General features: G+C 39.9%; 1 protein-coding gene across 2 annotated transcripts in view; it reads left to right on the top strand.

Annotated features, from left to right (window-relative positions):
• large2 (LARGE xylosyl- and glucuronyltransferase 2) overlaps window positions 1-21,506 on the top strand; it is a 58,608-nt gene that overhangs the window by 14,266 nt on the left and 22,836 nt on the right. Inside the window, exon 1 of one of the 2 annotated variants that reach the window (XM_044358682.1) lies at window positions 5,141-5,364. The exons of the other annotated variant lie outside the window; for it this stretch is intronic. The gene's annotated coding sequence lies outside the window, so the exon portion shown is untranslated. Of the gene's footprint in view, window positions 1-5,140; window positions 5,365-21,506 lie in introns of those variants that run through there. 2 annotated transcript variants of the gene reach the window in all.

Raw genomic sequence — 21,506 nt, 5'->3', positions numbered from 1 at the left:
GGGGGGTGGTGGTTTTATGTCAGCAGTAAGCAGCTGCCTCAGGGGTGTTTCTGCAGGGAGTCTGTTCTGTATCATGTTGTGTTGCAGCTGACAGTGTAACATCACCTACCGTCCGCTGTAATATTCTCTCCTCTAATATCTCTGTGACGGTCACATGACCTTCCACTCATATTAGTCACGGAGCGCTTTGTTTGTTTCAGCTCCTCTAATTCAAATATTGACGCTGATAAACGTGTCTGCTGGTTCCTGACGGCAGCAGGTTCTTCTTTTTACTCTTTTAGGGACGTTTTTTGTGAATGAAACACGTCAACAAACAGGGTAGAACTTATATATAATGACTTATATGGACATTTTAAGGGTGTTGTTGTGTTCAGCTCATCAGTTTGTGACTTTAAGAGAGGAAAATGTTCTACTGCCGTATTTATTTACAGTGTTTTGGACACAACCTTCATCAGCTGTATGTCTGGTATAAAAGTGATGGTCAGGTAAATATTCTCACTTTTATTGAAGCTTTTTTTAATCAAGTTGGAGATAAAATAGACATAAATTGGCCTTTGACTTTAGAAGCAGATGAAGATGGGAGTCGGCTCGGCTCAGTCTATGTGCTGAAACTCGAGCTGGACGGTTCATTTTTAGCAGGAGGGAGTGTCGTACTGAGGAAGGAGATAAGAGTTCAGACTTCCCTGGAAGGCAGACGGAGGAGGAGGAGGAGGAGGAGGAGGAGGAGGAGGAGGAGGAGCAGCAGGTGCAAGGAGGAAACCCAACTCCTCACCCCTTACCCTCCACTGTCCACCACCTCCTCCTCCTCTTCCTCCTCCTCCAGACTGTTTGTGTTTTCCACTCAAGCCACCATCCTTTCACCTCCCACCCCCCCCCCCCCCCCCCCCTCCCCCCACTGTGGACCAGTAAACTTGACCTCTGACCCCGTAACAAGGAGGGAAGTGTTGGTGTTAAGTTGTCAAGTCGTCTGAAGGACGGTCACCTGATACTCTCACAGCCGGAGGACGGCAGGCAATAAAAAAAAAAAGATGTTGTTCTTCTGGCAGTAAATTGCTGAAAGTGCTGCTGACCTGCTGACCTCAGTTGTTAAAACCTGTTTTCGTCTCAGAGGAGAAATAATGTTTCACACCGCAGAGCTTCTGTCTCTTTATTTCTCTCCTGGATATAAAACAAAAGTGAAACATACGAGAGAGATTATTTTGTTAACTGTTGGTGAACGCTGAGCCTCGTGGGACGTTGTGTTATTGTTTCATCTTTGTTAAAGGACTTTACAAGCTTCTGTTTTTACAAGTTTAAGCTTCTTAACTATAAACTTTCAGGAGCTGCTGTACTGGTTTAGTTGAGTTTGTGCACTTTGTTTCTTTAGTGATTCTTCTGTCATTGCAGGAAACTATTTGTTTCCTTTCAGTATAAAATACATTCACAGACTTGATTTTGGTTTAGTTGTGTATCATCACATCATAGTGAACATCAAGTCAGTATTATGTTGCCAATATGACATCATCACTGTGTGTTGATGCAGTTTTAGTTTAGACATTGAAAAGTCTTTTTTTATTATAAGGACTAAAGTCTGTCTGCAGCAGAAAGACCACAAATACATTCAGAGTTTGTAGCATCGGCATCGTTTACAAAACAGTTCATGTGATTTGAAACAGGCGATGTGTGATTTGTTGTAACTACATGAGCTAAAATATGCAAAACCAGTTCTTTAAAGAAAAAGAAGAAGAAGAAGAAGAAGAGTGGTGTTATTCTAGATTTATTTGTTGTTTGTCCGTCACTGTCTGTGTCTGTCAGCTCCGAGCTCGTTGTTTCCTACTGAAGATCTTTAAAAACGGATCACAAATACATAGTTTCATGTTTAAAAAACACTCAGTAATTTCCTAAAACGGCTGCTCGCTGTAGTTTTAGCAAAGCGTTACGGAGGAAAGAGTGTGTATTTGTTGGGGACTATTTTCAGCAGCGGATGAATCCACGTTACGTACTCTGAGTATTTCTGTCAGCAGGATGATTTTAAAAGGTTTTTGGACGTTATCAGGATCAACTTGTCTCTGTTGGTTTTCCTTCTCATAGGATTTGTTTTATAAAATATAAATTGTCACAAACTTTTTCCTGTAAAAGTGTAAAAGTGTAGCAGCAGATAATTACCTCAGCTATCATGTTCCAGCTTTGCAGAAGGAGTGATGAGAGACTGTATCTGATGGAGGCTAATGGAAAAGAAGCTGGTTTAAAGAGAGAGAGAGTAGGGGGGGGGGGGGGGGGGGGGGGGGGGGGGTGTACTCTCTCTGTACTTGCAGTGAGAGAGTTAATCGAGGGTGTGATCTACGTCCATCACTGAAATAACCTGGAATCATCTCCAGTCAGGTAGAACTGGGGCCCCGGAGCTCCGCACACAGTTTACATTACAGAAGGTGATTACAGACGTTCCTGGCGTTGCTCGTGCGGCAGTGTAGAGTTTCCCCCTCAGGCTATGACTTCAGATAGAGTGTGTGTGCGCTTCGTTTCCAGAGAAGAGATAAGAGCTGCTGCTGCTGCGGCGGCGGTCGGTGCAGTCGGCCTCCTCCGAAGCCTCCCCGCTCCCCGCCGCTGATGATGATGATGAAGCATGTATCAGCTGAGCTGCGTTAGCTCAGGCATGCTGCGACTGGTTGTCGGCCTGTGTAGTCTGTAACTAGAGCGCTCGTTTGTTAATACGGAGCTTAGCTTCATGCCTCCAGGCACAGAGAGCAGAGTGAGTCAGGTACTAAAGTTACTGTGTCGACTGGAAATCATGTTGCTGGGAGTGATGGAGTTTAAAGAATGATGGTTCAGACGGATTCAGCAGAAGTCTTTCCTTTAGTCTGAAAGTTAACTTACTGTAAACTTACACATTAAACCTTGTATTCAAAGACAGATAATACAGCTGGGTGTGTCCAGCAGGAACAAATAAAGGCAGGTCTCTATTAAAACAGGGAAACCATGGCAACAGCTCACATGATAAATGTAGTATAATGTACATTTAACAGAAACATGAACTTATGAACTCAACTTGTTTCTTCTTTGCTGTTCTCCCGATCGATTGTTAAGTTAACACTTCCTGATATTTCTTTAAATTAAAGCACACAATTAAAGGGAAGCTGCAAGACTTTTACTTTCACGTTATTCAGGGGAAAAAAGACAAAGAAGAAGAGCTGATATGACTCCTGCCGTAGCTCACTGATGGGATTAGTGATGTGGAAATAGACTGAATTTATAAAGACAGCAGGTCAACACTGGATCTCTCTCTCCTTACTGAGATCAATAAAGTAGGGCTCACAATTATTTTTATTATCAATTAATCTGCAGATCTTTTTGTCTATAAAATGTCAGCAAATAAAGAAAAAAAAACCCCTCAAATGTTTTGTTTTTCCTGATCAACAGTCCAGAATCATGTGACGTTTGAGAAGCTGCAACCATCAAATGTTTGATATTTTTCCTCTCTTGCTGTTGGAGAATTTACAGTTTTCCCTGTCTGAGAAACCAGTACTATAACTACTGTAATAATAATAATTATAAACTTTATTTATATAGCACCTTTCATATCATAAAACACAGGTCAGAGTGCTTTAAGAAAAGTTATTAAAAACAGAAAAAACATATTTAAAAATAGAATAACAAGAACAAGGTAAAATCATCAGGAGATGAGAAAGATCATACTGGTGGTAAAAACAGCTGATAACAGTAAAAAGCGAGTAAAAGGTTAATTAAAAGCAAGATTATAAAAATAAGTTTTGAGCTGCTTCTTGACAGAGGATGTCGTCTTATATGTGGTTGGAGTTTGTTCCAAAAAGCTGCCTCAACATAACTTTTTGCATTTTATTTGTTGCACATTAAACAAGCAGCATTAAGCTACTAGAGATGTGTAGAGAGTCCAGTATCTGTATTTGTTGAGGCAGCAAAATTATTTGTATTTGTATTTGAATAAAAGCGGCAAGAGGCTTAAAAATCCTGTTTTTGTTTTCATTACGCTTTTAATTTTAGAAAATTAAAGTGTTACAATAAACTACCTTATGGAGGAGGTCCCCACACCGGGTCTCTAACTGGAGTCTCCTAGATCATAGACGACTGCGCTGACTACTGAACTAAAACTTTACTCATCAGCTCATTGCAGACAGACCTCTACCTATTTATACACCCATAACACAGAGACAACACAGCGTGTAACATGTAGAAGAACTTCAATGAACTTTGCGTGCATCAGTAGCTCATCTTTATCTCTGGGGAACACCTCCAACTGCGGGACTAATGTCCAAATAAGGAAATGTGCGTCATGTAGCAGGTGGATGTGACTCCCCTCATTAAGACCTGCTGATAGACGTCACAGCGGAGCAGAGGAGAGACACTGAGATAGTGATGTAACCGACCTGCACTCTGGTATTCGAATTTTTTTTTCTTCCTGAAAACAAATAATTCTATGAAACAAATATTCATAAAAACCCCACTATTTGTGCTTTGCCGAATAACATATTTGTATTCAGGCACACCTCTATAAGCGACCTAAGCGAACAGTTTGCAACATAATCCAACAAACAATCTGACAGATATGAAGGTGCTGGAGCTTTTTGGGCTTAAAAAACTTTTAAAATGTATCCTCAACATCACAGATATCCAGTTTAATGATGTTAATACTGGTGTATTATCTTCCTAGTTTTGGTTAAAATTCTTCCTGCTGAGTTTTGAACGAGTTGCAGCCAGAATAAGATAAAAGAATTTAGTCCAAAACTATTTGTCTTTACGTTGTTGGTCACTCGCAGGTGATGTTTCATTGGATGAAAGTGTTTTTGTAGCTCTGCTGCACAACTGAAGCTCCACTCTCTTCTCTTTACTGGTCTTTTACATTCCACAGCTAAAGAAAAACCCCACACAAAGCTCCTCTCTTTTCTTTCTGACAGTATGTAAGGTGACACCGCTCCTTTTCTCCCTTTTATTTCTCCTCTTTCCACCTTTCTCCTCCCATCTGCCTGACGGAGCGTTTCAGTAGAAGCCCGGAGAGAGGAGAGGGAGGAGGGGGGGCTGAAATCAGAGCCTTTCCCCTCAGAGGAAGGTGGAGGCGATTTATGGTGTGTTTGTGCACGAGGAGGAGGAGGAGGAGGAAGAGCAGTGGGAGGAGAGCAAGCAGAGGGAAAGGGAAAGGAAAGGGAAGGAAAGGAGGGCATGAAGCAGCGACGGAGGTTGAAGAATTGGGACAAAAAGTCTTCAGAGACAGAAAGAAAAGAGCCGTGGAGTTTATTGTTGGAGAGCTTGTGTGTGTGTGAGAGAGAAAGAAAGAGGAGGATTAGAGGAAGGAGGGGATGAGGAAGCTGAACTTGGACTCCACATGTTTAGATCACACTGAAAGCACGTATCCAGGTAGGACGACCTGGGCAAAGGTCACTTTTCTTTTGGCTCGTGTGAAACAGCGTTTATGTTTGTCTTTAAGCTTTTTTGATTTATTAAAGCTGCAGGATTTGAGAGGAGGAAGAGAAAGTGTTTGAGAGGTGTAGGAGGACTGGATGAAACTTATTTATCAGTGTGTGTTGGAGGAGTGTGCGGCGGCGGCTGCTGCGGTATATTCCGGCGGCGTGTCTTCCTCTCTCAGTCAGCACGGCGTTTGTAGTGCAGATTAAATCCTCCTCTGTTTGACTTTGTGTTTCTCTTCTCGTCTCGGTTTCTCTCTCTGTTGATTCATCAAAGCTTCTTTTTTTTTTCATATCTCTCATGCAGCCGCTGACTTTTATTTATCCGTTTGCCTTTGAGACGATATTACAAGGCATCTTTACACCTGTCTGCTTCAGTGTGCTGAGGAGCTGCTGCTGCTTTGCTTTTTTTATTGATGTGCATCCTGATGTCTTGCAGACACGTCTCCGCTAGTTTGAGTTTTATTTGTCCAGGTTTTAAGATATTTAGGGCACAGGAGCATGAGCAGCAGCAGAGGCCCGACGGTCCCTGGTAATGAAAGTGTGAGGAGCTGCAGAGATTATTATTATTATTCTCCCACACTGTTGCATTTTTGAGAGGGTTGGGATGCTTGAAAACTCACAAAAATCGACATATCTGTCAGAACTGGCCCCCAAACGCAGGGCCATGTTGGGATAAAGTTGCTTTGATGTTCATGAAATTTGGTGGAACCATTGCTTTCATCATTCTGGACATAATACATTTAAAAAAAAACATTTTTAACCCGACAGGAAGTCAGCCATGTTGGATTTTTTGTGCTTTGATTTTCATTTTGCAGACACATGTTTGAGGCCTTTATGATGCACAAACACTCACAAAACTTTGCACCCATGTTTGAACCAGTAAGTATTTCGATAAGTACGTCACATCTGCTCTATAATAACAGACCTTAACGATGTTTAAACTGTGAACAGCGTTGCCATGGTGAGGCAGACAACGGCGTGTTTTACCGTGAAACAGGAAGCTGTCATAACTCGAGGATTTCTACATGTTGAGTCGGAGTCGTAGCGCCACCTACTGGCAACAGGAAGCATCGAGTTACAAACTTCCTTTGATTTACATGAAATTTAAAGTGTCTTACATCTGATATGCAGCAACATCATGTGCCTGTTTTCTAGCACCACATAGTGGACACAGGAAGTGAATTATCTCCTATATGTAACGTCCAGTATTGATGAAAATATTTATCAATGTCAAATGTTTTGCTGCGTCTCCAGTAGTGATACCTCGCTGCAGCTCCCTCAAAGGTCAGTTTATTGCTGCTTGTGATGCTCATTGAAAAATCACAATAAATTGGACTCATTTTGACTTTGGCAGAAAGTAGTTCCCCTGAAAACTACATTTGCTGCTGAGTTTTTTTTTTAAATGATAATTAATCACTGCTTTAGTCTCTGTTGTTGCAGGAGTTTCATAGATAGACGCCTCTGTGCCTCTGCGGCGCTCCTCCTCCGTCCGTCTATATACTTTATGTATATTTCAAACACTTAATGTTTCCTCCAAAACAACAAATAGCAGGAGGATGAGATTCAGTCTGTAGTGATTTGCTGGAATGAAAAATGAAAAACAAGATGATTCATTTTAGTCTCTTGCATTCTTCTTCTTTTTTTTATTATTTCTTGCCTCTAAGATAACAGATACAAATAAAAATGAAGTTGTTCATGTAAATTATTTGAGATGTGTTTTGTCTTTTTTTTTTTAACGTGACGTTCGCTAACGAGCAAACTAACCGCTAACTTTGAAAGCGTTGACACTTCACACGCCCGTGTCAGCCGGCGTGTGAAGTGTCAGGATTTGTAGGAAATATTGTATGTAACAGTAATTTAGTCTCACTACTCGTCTTCTGATTTAAATTAGATTTTTTAACTTCTGTAATTAGGTTTGACATCACGGACGGTGCAGCTTCTCCACATGAGACTATTTTTATTTGGACTATTTCTTTGATAGAAAGTAGTTTCAATGAAAATTAGACTTGTTATTAAGTTGTTTCACAACACAAATACAGATTCTATTGGCCTCTATTGTATCAGTCTGGCAGCAGACCAAGTATCCAACTATGAGACGTTCAGTGATTCAGTCAAAACATTCAAATATTTTGGTTGCAGCATCACATCATTGTTCTTTATAAGAGAGTCAGGGACGTGTGGACCTTGGAGATAAATATTGATGACAACAGTCAGAACCTTGTATAAAGATTTGGAGATTGAAACAATGTTTTACACTTAAAATAGTTTTTAAAAATAATATGGAAATGAGAAATCAGATTGTACTTTCATAGTGCTGCGCTGACTAAGATACATTGATAAGATGCAGTAAGTAGTGCAAGTATTTATAGTGTAGTATATATTATTAAAGTATAGATCAAATATTAATTAGCATCAGCCTATAAACTGCTGTTCTAATGATCAGGCCAACAGATCAGTGATTACATCATTTTTTTTTATCAATTAAGAGTCGTCAACATAAAAACAGTCAGTAACAATAACGCTGTTTTATTCAACTGTTACTTTTACATCATGATGTGAAAGTTTGACTTCACTTTAAGCCTCTTAAAGCCTTAAAATTCATGTTTCACATAGAATCTGGAAGATTATTCTACAATCCTGTGACTCTATATATAGACCATCCTCCCAGTGATTTTCAATAAAAGAGCATGAACATTAATTTATTTCACTCCCCCCCCCCCCCCCCCCCCCCCCCTTAAATATAATCTGTTCTGTGCAATAATATTTCTCCAAACTGCTGCATTACTAGATCCATTTTACTTTTTTATTCTGTGTATGTACTAGGGATGTGCAGAAAGCCCAGTATTTGTATTTGTATCTGTATTTGTTGAGGCAGCAAAAAACTATCTTATGAAGGAGGAGGTCCCCACACCGGGGTCTTGAACTGGAGTCTCCCAGATCATAGACGATGAAAAAAATATATTATTTGTGCTTTGCCAAATAATGTATTTGTATTCAGGCACACCTCTAGTATGTACAGTATTTCGTTCTTATCTATTTTATATTTGTTGTATCTTATACATGTATCATGTCTATATTTTTTATAGTTATTTATTCTTAATCAGGCATCTATAGGCTTTCTCCAAATGATATTTCATTGTATTTGATTATTATTATTATTATTATAAACCACACAGCTCTATTTAAAAGTATCATCATTCAGTATTCTTACACTGTGCTCTATATAACTGTATATTTGCTGTTTTCAAGACAATAATATGTTTAAAAATAACACATCCTCTGTTCTCTGCCACTCCAGTAATAACAGCAACGTAAAATATGGAATATGGTCCCATTTCATCTGTGAGAAAGAGACAAAGAGACAAAGACAGAGAGAGAGAGAGAGAGAGAGAGAGAGAGAGAGAGAGAGAGAACAGAGTATCATTGTGAATTCCTGCCTGTATCTGTGCGACTGCAGGGAAATGAAATGAAGAGGTCGACCCCGGTCACAAACCCACTAATCCCACCTCAGCTTACTCCGATAAATCACAAAGAAATACCGTCGACCTCACAGAGCAGGCCGACGCGCCGACGACGACGGTGCAGCAGATTACGTGAGAGCGTGTTTCTGTGACCTAAAGGAATCAAATTAAAACACAGAAGCGAACAGGTGGAGCGAACCTTACAGTCGACCTGACACACACACACACACACACACACACACACACACACACACACACACACACACTCTACTTCCTGTCAGAAGAAAAAGGAAAAAAAAAAGCAACTGACGACACGAAATGTTCAAAGAGGAAAGAAATGTCGGACGGTGAGAGAGAAGGATCAGCTCTATTTGACTTGTGAATCTGTGTGATGAAATATGTATCGTGGTTCATATTTCATCACACGGTGGAGGCCGTATTGATGAGATGCTATTGAACCTCAGTACTGGTCGAGTATTGACTGAAATGTTTCCAAAGCATCGAGTATCAGAAACTAAAGAGTAGAGATTCTTCTTCACTTATTTAAGTTCAGATATTTTCTGATAAAAAATTATAATTTTCTGCATTTAAGACTTTATTTTACTTTTGATAACATTCATGTGCGTTTTTGAGTAAAGATGCAAGATATTATCATCACGTCATCGGTATCGGCTGATAAAAGCTCTAAAATGAAATATCAGCATTGGCGAATTCTGCTGATTACGAGAGGCCGATATGTCGCCTTCTCCTCCGCCGCCTGACTGCGCTTCCCTCCACAGACTGTTTCACCCCGACGGTCCCGGTGTTTCCGCCCACTTTAACCTGAATAATAAACCGGGGCTCGGTGCTCCGGTTGGATCCACATGGAGAGCCGGGGCTAACGTTAGCTGAGAGGTTAGCGGAGCGTTAGCCGCAGCATGGCCGGAGGGAAGCACAGCCAGCTAGCCTCTGCTAGCCTCTAAGCTAACGTTAGCTTCGGCTCTCTATGAGGATACAACTAGAGCATCGAGCCCTGGTTTGTTATTCAGGTTAAAGTGAGAAGAAGCAGCGGGTCTGACGGGCAGCTGAGTGAAGTACAGCCTACGGAGGAAACACCGGGACCGTCAGGGTGAAACAGTCCGTCGAGAAACTGCTGTGATAGGAAACACCTCCGCTGACAGGATGTACCACTCTGTTTGAAAAAAGAAAAACTTCTTTTTGGTTTATAACGGCGGTTGTCAACCAGCGTATTAGGTGCATTACCGCCACCTTCTGCTCCGGAGTGTGGACCAGAGATTAAATCCTACACATTAATCCTGTCTGTCTAATAAACTCAATGAAAACTCTACTGCTGCTCCCACTTGGCAGGTTCATTAAAGTTTTAATGCTGAGCTCCTGAACTCCAGTCTTCCTCAGTTCTTCCTTCATATATTGTCTTTCTTGATCATACTTAGCATAATCCATGATTGCATGCATAATAGTCTCCTCAGCCAGCTATGCATCGGCCATAATGAGTTGGAAATATTGGATATCGGCAAAAAATCCAATATTGTGCATCCCTGTTTTTAAGAAGTGAAGTGTTATTTTGTGAAATAACAAACGTTTTTGGAGAAAAGTCGGTTTATTTCTCCTCAAGTTTTGGATGAAACTCTTCTGAATCATCAGTACAAAAGATGAACAACTGTGTTAGAAAATATCTGGTTCTAAAGAACCAAAAAAGCAGAAATAGAGAAGTCAACTATGACTCCCAGGATGCATTTCAGTCAGAAACATTCAATCACAGAAAGCTTAATATTACACTTTGTAGAAATCTGATAAAATATTCAGCAGTTTAAATCTGATTCTGGGGAAGTTTTGGAAGAATTAAACAACTTAAGAGATGTTTTGTTCTCAAAACTTTCTTACGTCTCTGACTGACCTCGTCTCCATGGCAACAGCGGCTGAACTCATGAGTATCGTAGTATTTATAACCATCCACCTAACTGAGTCAAATTCTTTTTCCTTGTCAAAACCCGGCGCCTACATTACCCACAATGCAACTCATCTGCTGACAGTTCAGCCAGAGATTGTTGGCGTGTGATGCTTGTAGCGGCTAATGTAGCCTCCAGCAGATGAAAGGCGAGTTCACCTTTAAAAGAAAACATTAAAATGAGAATCTACAGTTGGAGAAACACACTTCCCTCTTCAGAATGTATTGTTCTGGTATCATATTGGGACCAGTATGAAGGACTGGTATGACCGGTTTGGATCTTTTGTACGTCTCTTGCTTCCACTGTGATGGAGTTTGTAGGAAACATTAGTTGATCAGTTATTATCTCCTGCTGTCTCTTCTACTCTTTTCTACTTGTAATTAGATTTTATTCTCTTCATTGTGTTCTAACATTTTAAACTCATAATTTGGTTTAATATCAACGATGGTGCAGCTTCCTGTTTGCAGTTTTCATTATGTGTCTCTTGGCCGATCATGCAGAGTATTTTTCCAGAAGCTGCTGCAGAAGCTGACGGACCTTTTTAGATGAGAGTCATGAAGCGATGAGTGAAAGCAGAAGATGCTGAAACATGATAAACATCATCATCATCATCATCTCTGGAGGGCAGATGATGAAGATCAGACAGTTTCTCTGAGTTTTGACACCAAACAAACAATCCTGAAGGTGATAAAAAAAAAAAACCACTGAGGAGAGACGAGACAGATCCTGAAGTTTAAAGTCTTGAGTTTAAGGTGCTTAGTCACTGTTGTTAAGGAGACGGTTTCCGTTTGCACTTTATGACTAACGTTAACTGCTTAGTCATGTAGATAATATTAATATCTGTATCCAGACATCAGGCGCCAGAGCTCAGGATCCTGTCCAGTCATGATCAAAGTTTAACTGTAAACCCAGCAGGTCACAAACAGCTGTGTTTTTAGATGGTTATTCATGCAGAATATGAAGCACCAAACCCTTAAAGGAACTCTTTTAATAATCTGTCAGGTTGTGGATATTCAGTTCATTGTTGATTGAACCTGTTGGTGAAGTTTTGGACGACTGTGTGGTCATTTAAGTAAATTTATTTCAACTAAAGGCTTAAATAACCACATCTCAGAGATGTTTAATCAGCTGTTGTTTGCAGAAACTGGACAGTTTTTAGTTGCAGCCTTTATTCACGCTCAGAACCTGAAAATAAGATGAGCAGCATCATGAAACGTTGATTAAATCTGTATCTGTGTGAGCTCGTATCTGGCTCGACCCAAATACCTGAAGCTCCAGATTCAGATTGAGAGACTGACGTGAGATGATCAGCTGATCAGGAGACTCTTCACTCTGAAACACACAATACATTAACCTCACAACAACCTCACTCACTTCTTATTCTAGTTACAGGATGAACTTTATTATAGCTGCAGCAGATCCAAACATGAGATTTCTTAACAATATAGAAAATTGGCAGACTTATCCTTTAATGGATCTGAACAGGGGGAACCCGGCTATCGAAACCCATCACCAGAACTTCAGCTTCGCTCAGATTTAAACCGCAGAAACCAGGAGATCTCCAGACGCTAATCTGCTTAGGACAATTTCACAAAATGAACAGATTTGAAAGTGTGTGCTGTGGAGTGTGTGTGTGTGTGTGTGTGTGTGTGTGTGTGTGTGTGTGTGTGTGTGTGTTAGAGAGACAGTGAGGTCAACAGAGAGAGCGAGTAGAGTTGATTACCCGTCTCCACTCTTATCTCTGCGCTCTAATGCAGGAAGCGCCGGCTGATTATTCCTCCTTAATCAGGACTGTCCCCTCTGTGATTAGCTCGGTGCTAAAAAGCCCTTCAGTCTGAACGGGGAGCAGCAGCCGACCGGACCGCAGCGGTGCTTTCAGCTCTTAATTGCATTATCATAGAGCACGTTTTCCCCCTGCAGCCCTGACTGACAGGATTCACTGAGAGGAGAGAGAGAGAGAGAGAGACTCCCTGCAGGTACAAACCAGGAACCAAGGAAATTATCTGCTTATCAGGGATTTACTCCCCCGTTTTCCCTTTTTCACTTTCAGCCTGTTAAAGCTTATTCTGAGCTAATCTCACCACCACCAGGACCTTTTTTTTTTTTTTTTTACCGTAAACTATGTCCTCTGGCAGCAGGGAACTCTTTTTATAAACAATTTTGAACTTCCTGGGAACATTAAATCCAGCTGAAATCAGTTTAAACCAATCAGAAAAAGGTCACTAAATGTCACCAAAGCTCCAGAAAAAAAGAGTCTGTCGAAGCATCCGAGTTGTTGCTCAGCATTTTAAGGAACATTTGTTTAAAGGTGAACTCCATCAATGTTGAGTGTTTCCAGGTGTTGTGTGAAATCTGACGCCTCTAATGATGTCACTTGAGTCAGCATCGGTTGTCTTGATTGTCAGCTGATTATCGATGTAAATATTGATCTGTCGGTCCACTGCTTACCGACAGAAACAGACGTCTCCACAGACGTTCAAGATGGATCCTGCTGACTAGTGATGACCCATGGACGACGCTGTCTCATAGAAATTACATTATTATTAATTTATTGATGTATTGATTGGGACAGAGTGCAGTTTGAAACATTAAAGATGCACTGCACCAGAGTTAGCTTGAAGCTAATTTGCATCTGTAGTCCCAGACAAAAAAACATACAACAGCACAACAACAAACCGTAAAAAGCACTTATTTATTATTTATTTAAGTGCTACATTTAAGACGCAGGATGTTGAGAGCAGACAGTGAGATTCACTTCCTGTGTGTGTTCAGGTTTTAGTGAAACCTGATGGTGATTTAGGTTAAATGTTAATTTATTTGTTTTGTCTCGTGCTTCAAGTCACTTCAGACTTTTTCTGTATTGAACAAAGACAAATGATCTCTCTCTAACCGAGAGGAGACATGTTCTGCTTTTAGTGATTTATATCCTGTTATGATGTCGGATGTTAAACATGGTCAAAGCTCCAAAACTTGAGGTGAACATATGTAGAAATGCTGCCTGCAAGTCAAGAGTCAGGGCTTCGACCTGCTCTGAACGCTTCGTTTGTGACGATTTTTTCTGCCTTGCTTACGAGCTGACGTCGGCTCATCATGCGTGTCCATAAAGGGCCGTCCATTCATAGCCTTCGTTGCTGAGGTTGATGCTAAGCTGACCAATCAGAACAGAGTGGGCTCATCAGGAGGCGGGGCCTTAAAGAGACAGGAGCTAAAACGGCCTGTTTCAGACAGAGGCTGAACTGAGGGGCTGCATAAAGGACCAGTAGAAGATAAATAAGGAGTTTTTAACTGGAAATCATGCAAATATACTCCAGTAGAGCCCCAGAATATAAATATAGATGTCCTCTTTAACTAAATGCTGCCAGTGTCTAAATTAACCATAAAACAGATTAATATTTAGTACCAGCAGATATTTTACTGCAAGATAGAAAAAAACAAATAAATATGTTGTCACTGCCTGTTTGCCAGATATATTAATTTCCTCTTTACAGAAAACAGAATTCAGAAACTTTAGCTGTGATGAGGTTGCGGCTGGATGACGGTGAACGGTTGCTGTGGAGGTCAGTAAAGACTGAAAGTGTCAGCGTGTTTCAGAGTGTCGGCTCTCTGTGGTCGCCGCTGTGTTATCCTTTAATTTACAGCCATTAGATCAAGTTATGATGTGTTGGTTGTTCGTCGTCCCCGGCGACGCCCACGCAGCCTCCTCCTCCTCCTCCTCCGCTGCCGCCGTCTCTCTCCGGAGCTGTTCTCAGCTCTGATTAGATGACGGAGTCGCCGTTCGAGCCTCCTCTTTGTGTTTTTTTTACGGCTGTAATTAGACTCCAGAAGTGCGTTTTGTGCAGAATCGACAGAAAGTCGCCTATTAAAACTCCTCTTAAGTCTCGCTGTCCCTCACTTTTATATCCTCAGAGGCCAAAACACCTCCACACCTCACCTTATTTACTCTATCTCTCCTCCAGTCCTCTTACCTCTCTCTCTCTCTTTTCCTTCCTGTTCTCCCTCCTTTTCCTCTCCTCTATTTTCATCCTGTTTTCCTCTCTTCTTTCTTTTCCTCTCGTCTCTTTAATCACTTTCCTTTCTACCTCCCAGTTCTCCTCTTCTCCTCTTTCCTCTGTTCCTTTCATCTCTATAGTTTCTTCTTCTCCTCCTCTTTCCTGTCGTTTCTTCCTCTCCTTTCTATCTCTATCGTTTCTTCTCATTTTTATTTGTCTTTCCTCCTCATTCCTCTCAAAATATTTCCTTCTTCTATTTTTTTCTATCATTTCCTCTCCTCCTCTATCATTTCTTCTCTTTTTTGTTCTCTTTCGTTTCCATCCCTCTCTATACTTTCTTCTTCTATTTTTTCATATAATTTCCTCTCCTATCATTTCTTTTTTTCGTTCCTTTTATCCTTTAACCTTTTTTTCTTTCGTTTCTTCCTCTCCTCCTCTTCTCTCTCTGTCTCCACTTCATTACTTTTACTTCCCATCCTTTCTTTACGTTTCTGTCTTCCTCTCCTCTTCTCTCATCTCTTCTTCTCCTTTTTTTCCTCTCTTCTTACATCCCTTCATCCTGGCTCTTTTTCTTCTTTCCATCTTTCCTCTCTTTAACCTTTTCTTTCCCTCCTCCCCTTCTCTCCTCTATCATTTATTCTCTTTTTATTCTCTTTCGTTTCCATCCCTCTCTATACTTTCTTCTATTTTTCATTTAATTTCCTTTCCTCTCTTTAACCTTTTTTCTCTCCTCCTCTTCATTAATTAGCTTTCCCTTTCTTCCCTCTTTCCATCCTTTCTTCTTCTCCTTCATCCTTTCTTTACTTATCTTTCTTCCTCTCCTCTTCTCTCATCTCTTCTTCTCCTTTTTCCCTCTCTCTAACCTCTCCTCTCTTCTTACATCTCTGCATCCTGGCTCTTTCCCTTCTTTCTTTTCCTCTCCTCCTCTCTTTTCTTCCTCTCTCAGCTCCTCTCGTCTCTCTTAACGACGTACAGCGAACACATCAACCTCACTAATTAACTTATAAATCATTTCTATGTTCTTGGAAAGTTTAAATGTCGTGTTTTGTTTCCTGCAGTTTGATCCACGTTCAAAACCAGAAAACCAGAAACTTTCAACATTTAGTTTATTAAAGTTTTTAGTAAATAATCAATCAGCTGTTTTATTTTCTCCTCCTGGATAAAATGTTCAGGTAGAAAGTTTGAAAACTTGTCTTAAAAGTTAGAAAAAGGTCAAAAGTTTAGATGCAGTTGAAGCATCTTAAAGGTCTGATCCGTGTTTTTTTTTTATCAGTTGGCTCGTCGGTTTATTCGCACGGTGAAGATGAAGTGTGTTTCTGATCAGAAACATCTGAAGCTTTAACATCATCAGATACTGCTGGTTTAATAGATCAGCTGTCAACTCACAGATTATGTTTATATGCGACTGCGTTTCAACAGGAAATGTGTTTTTCTAGAAGCGTAACGACGGCTGAAATATGTTTCCTCTCAACATAATCAACATCTAATAAATAAGAGACACTTGCAGATAAAAATACACATGAAATAAACATTTATATTAGAAACAGGAAGAATATTCAGTCTGTGGAATAAGTGACGGCCACAACAGCACAAGAAATAAACTTATTTTATTTATTAAACCAGCTGATTTTTGTTATTTTACTGCAAACTCAATGAATCAGATTTTACAAACTCAGTTTTTCATCAAGTAAAACTTTAAAAAAGCTCGTAGACGAGACCTGAGAGATGAAGTTATTTAGAATTTGATTTACAACTTTTGTTTTTGGCAGAAAATATCATGAAATTAGATTTTTTTTAACATTTAAATAAAGTTAAATAATTGTTTCTGTCATTTTTCAAACCAAATATGTCAAAAAAAGCCAAATCTACTCTGCTGTCAGCCTCTCAGATGAGACAATTTGCTGCTTTTCTTCATCATATGTGACAGTAAATTAAAAATCTTTGGTTGGTCGGACAAAACAATGAATCAAGGACAGTAAAAACCATTTATACACAATTTTTCAACATATAAACTAAACAATTAATAGAGAAAATAATGATTAGTTTCAGCTGTAGTTCAGTTTTAGAAACTAATTAGTGAACATTATAAGTGTGATGATAACAGTTAGTGTGTGTTCAGACGGCGAGAGGAAGACGAGGGTCTGTGTTTCAACATGAAGCTGATTCAGCTGCTGCTGACGAGAGAAAAGAGCCGCGACGGCAGAAAGTCCTGACAGAGACGTATGACGCGGGTCTGTGTCCTCCAGAGTCAAATCATTATATAGAAGATCCACGTTCACATCCATCCTGCAGCCGAAGGACCGACGGCTCGAAACGCTCTCCGTTTACAGACCGACATGATGTGATTCTCTTAAACAAGAAGATCCGTTACGTTCTTTATTTAGTTTGAATTGTTCCTGTTTTGAAAGGTTTCCCTCCTGACTGGAGTCTCAACTCTCCGTCTGTCATCACGTCTTCACACATCGTTTCATTTCAACTCTGAAGGTCGACCGTGTTTTTTGTCTTTCACTTCAAAAAAAGAAACGTCTCTCTTTCTCGTCTCGCTGTTTTCCATCAGACGTCTCCTCGGCAACGTCTTCTTCAAACCGCTCTTAAAATAAAACATCATCTAAAGTTCATCAAGTATCTGTGAAACACTGAAGGTCTCACAAGGTTGTTGCTTCTTATTTAGAAAGTTTTAAAATACTACTCATATAGAAAAAATGAGTAAAGCTCGCCAAGTATTTCTTAATAATTTCCTCTGAGGTTTCCTGAAAAAGAACAACATAATCTGCTTCTAATTAAAAGTGAAATACTGTGGACCGGTTGTCCAGTTGGTGCATTTCCAATTAATTCCTTCCAGCTGGTTGCACGGTAACACTGACAGTGTATTTTTCAGTGCACACAGCAGGTCAGACATGCATGCAAAGATGTGAAATTTGTCCACAGGAAATCATATAATTCAGTATATAATGATGTATATAATGATGAAAAGTTTCTAGTCATAAATTCACAATGAGTCATATTGACTTTTAGTTTAAATGAAGCAGGAAATAAACTCAACACAACAAACTACAGAGTTTCATCTGTTATGACTGGAAACTAACTAACTATATCAATTTGAGAGCATCATTTATTGATTTCATGTTCAAATTTTGTAATTTGTCACTCAAAACCCTGCCCTCGCACTCAAATAGCCTCCGCTTGCGCTTAGATTTGCTCTGTTTCTGCTCAAACTGAAGTTGAAGTTCAAGCGACCACCTCGCCTTCTCACGCGGGCGTAACCATAAAAACGTTTATGATGAAGGTGACATCATTTTCTCCTCCAGCACACCAACAGGCGGGCGCTGTGCCATGCGGCTACTATAATACTGTATGCAGCTACTGTAGTTAAAATCATGGGTGCTGGTGTATAAATGAAGCGTCCTTTTATTCCAAAAGTCATAAATAAAGCAAGGGAAGTAGATTTAATTAAAGCTGCAAGCAGCGTTGGTCCATCGGGATCAAATCATTTTGCTTTTTAAAAATGAGGGATATTTCTTACAAGTGTGGTGTGCTTTTATTTTGAAAGTTTGATTGACATGTGTACTGTCAGGTGTGTAGAGACAATAAGTAACTGCAGCTGGACACAGAAAAATACTCATATATTTGAATGGAGAGTGTGAGTGAACCCACACCTTTTTGAACATTTACTGCTTCCACATAGTTTTAGATACAAACTTCATTTGAACTTTAAATGAGTCACGAGACTTTGACCTACAAATCTTGAATTTACATGTTTTTTCTATCTTTTATTGTTTTTGAGATATTAGAGTGTGAGTTTTAAAGTCTTTTCTTGCTCCTCCTGTGATTTTATAATGAGTGTGTATTGCGGAATGTTTCACAGCACTGAGGGAGTGACATCACCAGGAGCAGTTGGAGAGGAGGATTTTAGAGTACACTTCTTGTGAAATATCCTCATAAATCCCATGACTTTGGCCAAATCTTACATTAAAATCATGTTTTAGTAGGAAATTTCATGGCAAATCCATTGATACAGGTTTGAAAGTGGTCAGACTTATAGTTTAGACATCAGAAGCCTCTGTTTGAGTTCGTGCCCATACATTGCCTCCCCATTGTTTTACATTGTAAGGGTGATGTGGCACTGCAACTTTTACATTTTATCAAATTTTTCACCAGACCTGATGTGCGTGCCAAATTTGGTGAGTTTTTGAGCATGTTTAGGGGGTCAAATTAAGGGTTTAAGTGGCGTAATAATAAAGAAACAAACAAACACACGAAAAACAATAGGATCCTCACCCTTAGGCCTTTTGGGCTCGGTCCCTAATAAAGCCCTGGAGGGCGGGAGTGGATGAACCCGGTTAAAGTGTACCCGCCCGTACGGGACGCTCTAAGAAGTAAAGCGAACAAGCTCGCAAGAGACAGGGATCATTTCATCGGTCAGCACTAAACCTGGCCTTCTATTGGTTGGGGGATTTTGACAGCGTTGTTGCACAAAAAAATCAAAGAGCAGAGCAGAAATCTGAGAGCAGAAGTTTCCTGAGTGCATAGAAGCAGCCTGAGTGTGAGGAGAAGAGCTGAAGCTTGAGCAGGAAATCTGTGCAAGCAACATTATATTTGAGTGCAAGTACATAATTTGAGCAGAAACAGAGCAAATCTAAGCGCAAGCAGAGGCTATTTGAGTGCGAGGGCAGGGTTTTGAGGGTCAAATTACAAAATTTGAACGTGAAATCAATAGGGGAAAAGCTCCATAGTTTCTACTAATATCACTTACAATAAACATATTCACTTGATCATATTTCATAAGGATAATGTGCTTCACTTGTGATATTACAGGTGAAATTGTTGTTTTTTCACATGTTTTATATTGTGTTGTTGTTTTGTAAGAGAGAAAGTTTGGTTTTTGTTATTCTGGAGGTTCCAGTTTGGTGAATCCATCATTAATCTTGAACATTTGTCAGAGTTTTGTTGCGTCTCAGTGGTTTTACTCTCAGACTGCAGACTGCCAGCTTCATATTTATCCAACAAGTCAACAGAAACCAAATGAGACTCGATGTGGATTCAGTGTAAACTAACTCTGCTGTTATCTGCTGGCGTCTCGTCTCTGGACTCGTTTCCTTCAGGCTTCTGTCTAATTAAATTGGGATTAATGAATCTCACAGTAAAACAAAGACCAACCTCCAGCTCTGATCAGGCTTAGCACACACACACACACACACACACACACACACGGAGGGAGATGGACTGATGGTGGCGGCGGCGGCGGCGGCGGCGTGTAGAAAGCTGCTACAGCTTGTTCAGGATTTTCCCCTTTTCAGGTTTTTCATGTTAACATGTATCAACTGTGACGTTATTGATTCCCTCCTCGTTAAGCTGAAACAGTTTGTTCTCACTGGACTGAAACTCTTTCTTATTATTAGTAAACGGACATTTATTTCATTTAATTTGATATATTTTATGCAGCCAGATCTGTCAGATGGACAAACAAACTGAACAAAAAGAGATTTAATAAACAAGTGAAGTTCTGTCAAGTGTTTAGTTTGAAATTAATCGTTTAGAAAAACATGTCTGCTATGTCAGATGTAACTTTATTATTGATTATATGGAGATTAAAGCACATATACAGCACATATACGTACAGTTTCCTGTATATTTTTGACTGACACTATAACACACTATTAAGTTTTGGCCACTAGGGGGCAGAAAGACTCTAAAACAAGCCAAACAAACACACACTAACATTTTATCACCTTATAAAGTTGATTTAGCTAACATGCTAGCAAACAGCTGCTTATTTATACATCCAGCACACACGATTTCTCTTTTGCTCTTTAGCTGTTTAAATGTTCTACTTTCTTCACCAGCTGGGCTCTCAGGTATGAACAGTGTGAACCTGACAGGAAATGTGCCGCGAAACCAAAACTAGCATCTAAAAGAGGCTAAAAAGCTCCGTAGAGCTGCAGAGTGAAAGTGTTCTGGATTTACAGTTTGTGTAGAAACAAATAAACAAATAAACAAATTAACTTTGTGAAACTTCAATTCTAGTTTTGATGAGGAGTCACCAGAGAGCTTTTGATTCAACGTGTTGGTTATTTTTGAACCCGCAGAAGTGGTCGTGTTGGATTGAATGTTGCAAAGGTGTTCATGTTATTTTGTCCACATACTGTTGACTTTAAGCTGCTCTCAGATGAAGGATCCAGAGGAGGGAAATCAGTTTGTTCCTGAAGGAAATAACTTTTGTGTGTTTCTGTTTCCTGTTTCTGCCTCAAACTGTCTCCTGGAAATGACGTTTACTTTTTAATCATTTTCTCAGTTACATTACGGTGACAAACTTCAAACTTAACTTCTTAAAATCCAACTAAAGATGATCTTTAACCTTTTAACATCCACCACAATTTGAGATGTTTGGAGAGGTTCAGGGACACCACAAACTAAAAACTCCCTTAAGGTTTAAGGTTCGGCCTCGAGGTCTGGAATATTATACTGGTTGACAAGATGTAGAAGGTTTATGGTGATATGTCTGCATAGTTCTGGCATAAAGCTTGTCCTAATTATCGTTATTCAAATATGACTCATCAGAGACGAGGACCAAAAACACTTTTTTGAGCTTTATTTGAACTGGTGTAGTTTAGTTTGTCTGTTAGCCACATGCTAAACAAACACATTTCCAGAAAGTAGAAGATGAAGCCTGATACATTCATCAGTTCTTCTGTT

Source organism: Thunnus albacares, chromosome 1 (genome assembly GCF_914725855.1).
Source record: "Thunnus albacares chromosome 1, fThuAlb1.1, whole genome shotgun sequence".
Lineage (NCBI taxonomy): Eukaryota > Metazoa > Chordata > Actinopteri > Scombriformes > Scombridae > Thunnus > Thunnus albacares.
The sequence above is the reverse complement of the archived record's forward strand: the minus strand, read 5'-3'. Positions and strand labels throughout refer to the sequence as shown.